Genomic DNA, 6,000 nt, shown 5'->3' with positions numbered 1-6,000 from the left:
AGCGCCAATGCATCACGTGGTTTTGCCATGCAGATGTGTTGCATGCATGACTGTAGGTGCTGACAGAAGGTATCATTGTCCTCCAGGAGACAAGGAAGTTCCAAAGTCAGCAGCTTGCCTGAGCAGTCCATAAAATCTTATTACTGAGGATGTAAGAGCATAAGGATGGCTGTATGGGTCAAATGAAAGGTCTCTCTTACCCACTTCACTTCTTTGACAGGTGCCAAGAAAAAACATAGGAGCAGGGCAAGTGCAGAGGGGTACTTCCCCAGAATATTCTTCCAAGACCCAGCAATTCATGGACTTCCAGGCAACTAAAGATTGTCCAATGGGACCACTGACAAAGGGAGAATATTCCTGAGTATATCTGACTTCATTCCTTCTCTTTCATGACGAAATCCTCCATGCATGGCTGATGGCAAATGAGGCAGCATGTTGCAAAACAGGCCATCTTTTAAAAGCCTAAACCCTGGGGTTTCCAAAGCCCAGAAAATCCCTGTGTAGTGGGGCCACCACTTTGTAACTGGTTTGCCTCAAACTTCACCACACCAAGCTCCCTGACAGACCCAAAAGATCTCAGCCTGCCTACTAGTGACTGCCATAAACCACTCTCAAGGTGGTACAGGTGGAGATGTTCTGCCTTTTAAACATCCTGTCTCAGTTAAACAGATGCTTTCAGAGCTGTTGTTATAAATGAACCTAATCCCAGGTCTCACAGTAGTAAAGCTTTTTTGTTACTTTTCTCAGTAGATATTGATTAAAATTTAGAGAGAGAGGTGGGCTCAACAGCTTTGGCCTGCACACACCTTTTTAGCAGGAATTATTACTGATGCCAGTATTGCAGCTTAATTCCTGGCATCAAAACTGACTTTTAAGTGCTCAGAATTGGATGCCTCTGTGAATGTTCTCATTGAAAGAGGGGGACTGCATTATGGCAAACTTCTTTTGCATACACTGATGAATCTTACTGGAATTGGGCCTCCTCTTCCAGGGAGGGAGTTTCCAGAGGTAAACAGTGAGAGACCAGTGTACAGAGGAAGCATAAGAACACTGTGGGGCAGGGCGGCACAGCGGCGTTAGCCAACGGCAGGCACCCTCAGGGCTGGAGTCAGGACAGGGGCCAGCGGTGCTCGGCACCGGCCGGGAGGAAGCAGAACAAGTGCGGCAGCAGCGGCACCCACTTCCCTGCCCAGGCCGCGGAGAGAACTTGCACCGCGTCGCTGGGCTCAGGGAAGAGGCCTCGCAGCCCAGCCCGGGGCAGGCGGCGGAGTCAGGGTCTCGGTATGCAGGCTGAAGACAGCGCCTGGGGCCGGCGGCCGTGGGGCAGGTAGCATGGAACGGTGCGGAGGGAGGAGGTGTTCGGGCAGGTGCTGCCGGGGAGGGGAGGGGCGGGGAGCGGCTGCAGGTGAGGGACCGGCCCCGGAGGCGGTGCAGGCGGGTAGGGAGGGCGGTGTTGCCCTTGGGCTGTGCCGGCCCCGCAGTCCCTGGGGCGGGAGAAGCGTTGAGGATCCCGTGGCTTCTCCCTTACTGTGACTCTCCCTGCTCCCTGCCCTAAGGATGAGTAGAGCGGAGGGTGTGCGCTTCAGGCGGGCGGCTATCCGCAGGAAATCCAACCCCGCTGTCGTCCCGGACACTGCTTGCAACGGAGCAGCGCCCACCTGCCCCGCCGACGTCCCGGCGGGGCCGGCCGCTCCGAGGACGCCTGCAGGTAATGGCCCTAATAGTTCTTTCGGCCCTAGCCCACAGCCGGGGTGCCAGCGGGCGGGACTGGGGACAGCGGCAGCGCCAATGCTGCCAGGGTCGCTCTGCCGTGTGGGTTCCGTGAGGGCTGGCTCCTGTGGCCAGCTCCTACGGGCTTCTGTCTGTTCGCCTGACAGCGGGCCGTTTGTATAAATACACGGTCGTGTTTCCTCAACAAAAGGCAGGAAGGAGGCTCACTTTTAACCAACTTTTGCTGTGTGTGCCCATACGCCGCAGAGCAGGACTTGCTTGAATGCCCGGTGAGCGGCCGTGGTGGAGCCACTTCTTGGTGAGGCTGAACCTCACGGGGGAGAGCAATCCTGGCCCTCGGAGCTGGGGGTAACTGCAGCTGAGCTCATATTGTTTGCCCACATCTCGGCATAGAATGGTCTTAAGTTGTACTTTCAGCAGCTCTTAGACTGTCAGGAATTCTAGAATGGTTTGGGTTGGAGGAGACCTTGAAGTTCATCTAGTTCCAACTCCCCTGCCATTGGCAGGGACACCTTCCACTAGATCAGATTGGTCAAAGCACCATTCAGTCTGGCCTTAAACGCTGCCTGGAATGGGGCAGCCACAGCTCCTCTGACCAACCTGTTTTAGTGTCTCACTACCCTCACAGTAAAGAACTTCATAATATCTAGTCTAAATCTCCCCTCTGTTACTTTAAAGCCATCCTCCCCTGTCCTGTCACTGCATTCCCTTGTAAAGAGTCCTTCTCCAGATTTCTTGTAACCTCCTTCAGGTACTGGAAGTTGCTTTAAGGTCTCCCCAGAGCCTTCTCTTGTTCAGGCTGAGCAAGTTCAACTCTCAGCCAGTCACCGTACACGAGGTGCTGCAGCCCTCGGGTCATCTTTATGGCCCTCCTCTGGACTTAGCTCGAACACGTCCATGTCCCCCTTGTGTTGGGGGCTCCAGAGCTGTATGCAGTGCTCCAGGAAAACACTTTTCCCTCCTTTGGCAGACCCATGTCTCACACCTGCCCTTCCCCAATGCCTCTTTATTGCCTTGAGCAACAGACTTGTGTTAGACTTGTTTGACACGTTTTGCTCTAGGAGGCAGCTGCTAGAACATTAACACTGTACTGTTAAGAGACTGTCAGTCTAGGCTGGTTATCTGTGTTGCCTTGGTCGTGCTGTAAAAATTGGCTATCATGAAATCCAAGTTTCAGGAGGTTGTGCTTTCAAGCAGGTTAATGCACACACGCATTCATACGTCTAAACTGCGATATGACAGCAGATGTGACATGCTGTGCTCAGGCTTGTGACATCACAGCAGCTTGGTTTTATGCATGTGGAAGGACACAGTGGGTGAAATAGTCTCTGATATCTGCTTGTTATGATGTTGGGAACGATTATATGTCAAATACAAAGATGGGGTGTTTTGCTTGGGGACTGTGTTTTCATGAATTACCAGGCAAAAGGCCTGCTTAATTTGATGATGAGTATGCGCATATAGGAACAGATTATCATGATGGTCTTCACAGTGTGCTTTCTGTTAGCTCTGATGTGTAGTGGCTCTGGATATGTATATGAATACACAATTTCTTATTTGTGGTGTGATTTCTCCCTCCCCCCCCCCAAGGCTTTACTTGTGTGTTGATATTGGCAAATAGGAATTGACAGGAGTATTTGTAGTATGTAGACTTAATGGATTTCATTCTCTCATAGAGGTATGCTTACAACAGGGCTCCTATATTTTCTGTTAGTTTCTATGTTAGTTTCATTAGACTTCTGTGTAACAGTTTCTTACTCACTACAGTCTTTTCACCCGTGCACACACCTTCACTGGATTACTTGTATTTACTAAACATATGCCCAATATGTAGCTTTTCAGTGTGAGCATTCTTGTGGGTTTTGGATGGCAGGAAAAGCAACATGCCCCTTATCAATTGCACTGCAATAATCAACTTCATAGTACTTTCCTGCATCATGATTGCTAAATACAATTGCAAGATGAAAAACTCACAAAATTAAGGTAAGGAAGTGAATCCCAAAGATATAGGAAACAAAAAGGAGGTTTGGGGATGATTTGGAGCCTTTCTCATGTAGGTACATAAATCCTCCCTTTTTTAATTCACAGTCCATTTCTCCTAGAAAATGAGGTGAAGAAACCTTGTGTATACAAACAATCTCTTTTCTGTCAGTGGGACTTTGGCTCCTTATGTGCTCCTGCTGATAGCAAAGGACACTGTGGCATGTGTTCCAGCACCCTGTAAATCCAGGATAGCTTTATAGCCTCCCTCTCTGTTCTTTGTAGTTAGAATATGACTGCACTGGCTTCTCTCTGCAAGTATGAGCTTTAATCCCCAGCTGTAACATGAAGCTGGGTGTGTTCTTTCTATCAGGAAAACACACAAACCCAACACCCCCCAAAAACCAACAGCAGACATTTACTTTTTTTTGCCTTACAAAATGTAACTGGATTTTAAACAGGTTTTCTGATGTATACCTTTGACCTGCTTGAAAACCTGCTTAGAAGGAAGAGTTAGTATAGCCCACATATCTCCAATGGTTGTGTTGTGAAATATGCCAGTTAGTTACATTACTGCTTGGGAACAGGACTTGGGCAGTTGTCTCAGATCTGTGTTTGGAAAGCAGCTGGAGAAACTAGATGTTTTAAATGAGCTATATTTGCTTACAAATACATTAGAAAAAAATCTAGATTATGTGTATGGTAGGCATATCAGATCTCAGACTAGTAAATTGTGTGCTACTCAGTGCAAAGACTTAAGACTTGTTAAAACTCCTGTACACTCAAGAGTTTCCTTAGAGCCTTTGACATTGGCCTGATAAAGTAGTGAATGTCACAGGTTTTCTGTGCTGTGAGGCAGAAGTCCAGGGAGTATTTTCATTCTTGGTGTTGTCAGAAAATGTTTCTAATGCTGAAATGAGCTATGTAAGTTCCCTTTTCAGCATAATTTTTTTGTTGTGAATTACCATCTCTTCTAATAGAAGAATCTTTCTGGTCTTCAGCATACTATAGTCCAAATCATTCAGGTTCATCATCACGTGCAAAATTGCAATTGAGTTTTGTTAAAATATGAATTTGAGAAAGTTTGGTATGTTAAACTATCAACAGGACAAAGCAAGAATTATTTCCTATTAGAAGTTAACGTCAATTTAAAGGTTTGGACAAAAGAGTGCTTGAATATTCAGAGATACTTTGAAATGGCTGGAAAATGTTAAGGTTGATACATGGAGACAGTTTGGAGAAGAGCATTGAGTGGAGTGGCATGATTATTAATCAGCTTTTGAAGGGAATAACTAATGTGGATTTAGTGTTCTTTTTTTCTGCTAAATTAGAATTCAGAGTTGATACTAACTTGAACAAATCTTTACTTCAAATGCGTATATGCATATTAACTCAAAATCAACTTTCTACCAAGAAACAGCTGCAGGTTATTGCTTGCTTGTTCAGCATCTTTCATAAGCCAAGAGATCTGCAAGGTGTGAGCACAGCACTACTTTGATTCTGCATGGAATTAAACTATCCTAAAAGGTTGTATCTCTTCTTAGTGAACTTGATTTAGCTGTGAAGACATAGCTCAACACAAGGACACAGTAACGTGCTTTCATAGCAAGAAATAGCTTCTTTCTGTTATTCTATTCCTTCACCTCTGTCCTTACTGCACATAGAGTAGGTTAACTTTTGTGCAATTCAAATCTTGCACTGGTTCCTTGCCTTTGTTCACCTAGGTGCAAATTTACACCCTTTCTGGACTGTTTTTTCTTTTGTTCCCTTTTTCCTAAATGTATGTCTTCTGGCATTGTACCATATGTTGGCAGTCTCCGACATTGCAGTGTGCCTCTTGGGGAGCTGAGGTAATTTGCATTCAGGACAGCATTCACTGCAGTAAGGTGTCTGCAAACACTGATAGGAAAAGAAAGTCCTCTACTGCTACTGTTTTATCTCTGCCTGTTAAATGGATATGATTTTATGGGATTATGTTAACAAAACTTCAGTAGTCTTTTGGGTTTCCATCTTGCAGTGGGAAATAACTAAATGAAGCTTTAATAGCATGCTGCTCTAGTCTATGAAAAATGTCTTTATTGTTCAGGGAGTTATTTAAAAGTTGGGATGACAGCTATGCCCTGCCTGATACATTTTTTCATTGTTGTTGGATTTGTTTTATTTTTAAAAATAGAACAATGAATTTTGGACTGCCATTATCCTTGCTTCTGGCTTTGGGTAACCCGCTGCATTCTGTTGACTGGTCTGCAGTGATTGAAAATCTTATTGTTTATACAGTGTGCTCATGGA

At 45.8% G+C, this 6,000-nt stretch overlaps 1 protein-coding gene across 1 annotated transcript in view; it reads left to right on the top strand.

Moving 5' to 3' along the window:
- Positions 1-1,587: 1,587 nt before the first annotated feature.
- Positions 1,588-6,000, top strand: part of FGD4 (FYVE, RhoGEF and PH domain containing 4) — a 105,331-nt gene continuing 100,918 nt past the window's right edge. Inside the window, exon 1 of the mRNA XM_005144388.4 lies at positions 1,588-1,708. The gene's annotated coding sequence lies outside the window, so the exon portion shown is untranslated. The remainder of the gene's footprint in view (positions 1,709-6,000) is intronic.

This window comes from Melopsittacus undulatus, chromosome 5 (genome assembly GCF_012275295.1).
Source record: "Melopsittacus undulatus isolate bMelUnd1 chromosome 5, bMelUnd1.mat.Z, whole genome shotgun sequence".
In the NCBI taxonomy this organism is placed as follows: domain Eukaryota; kingdom Metazoa; phylum Chordata; class Aves; order Psittaciformes; family Psittaculidae; genus Melopsittacus; species Melopsittacus undulatus.
This window is presented reverse-complemented; position numbering and strand designations above follow the sequence as displayed.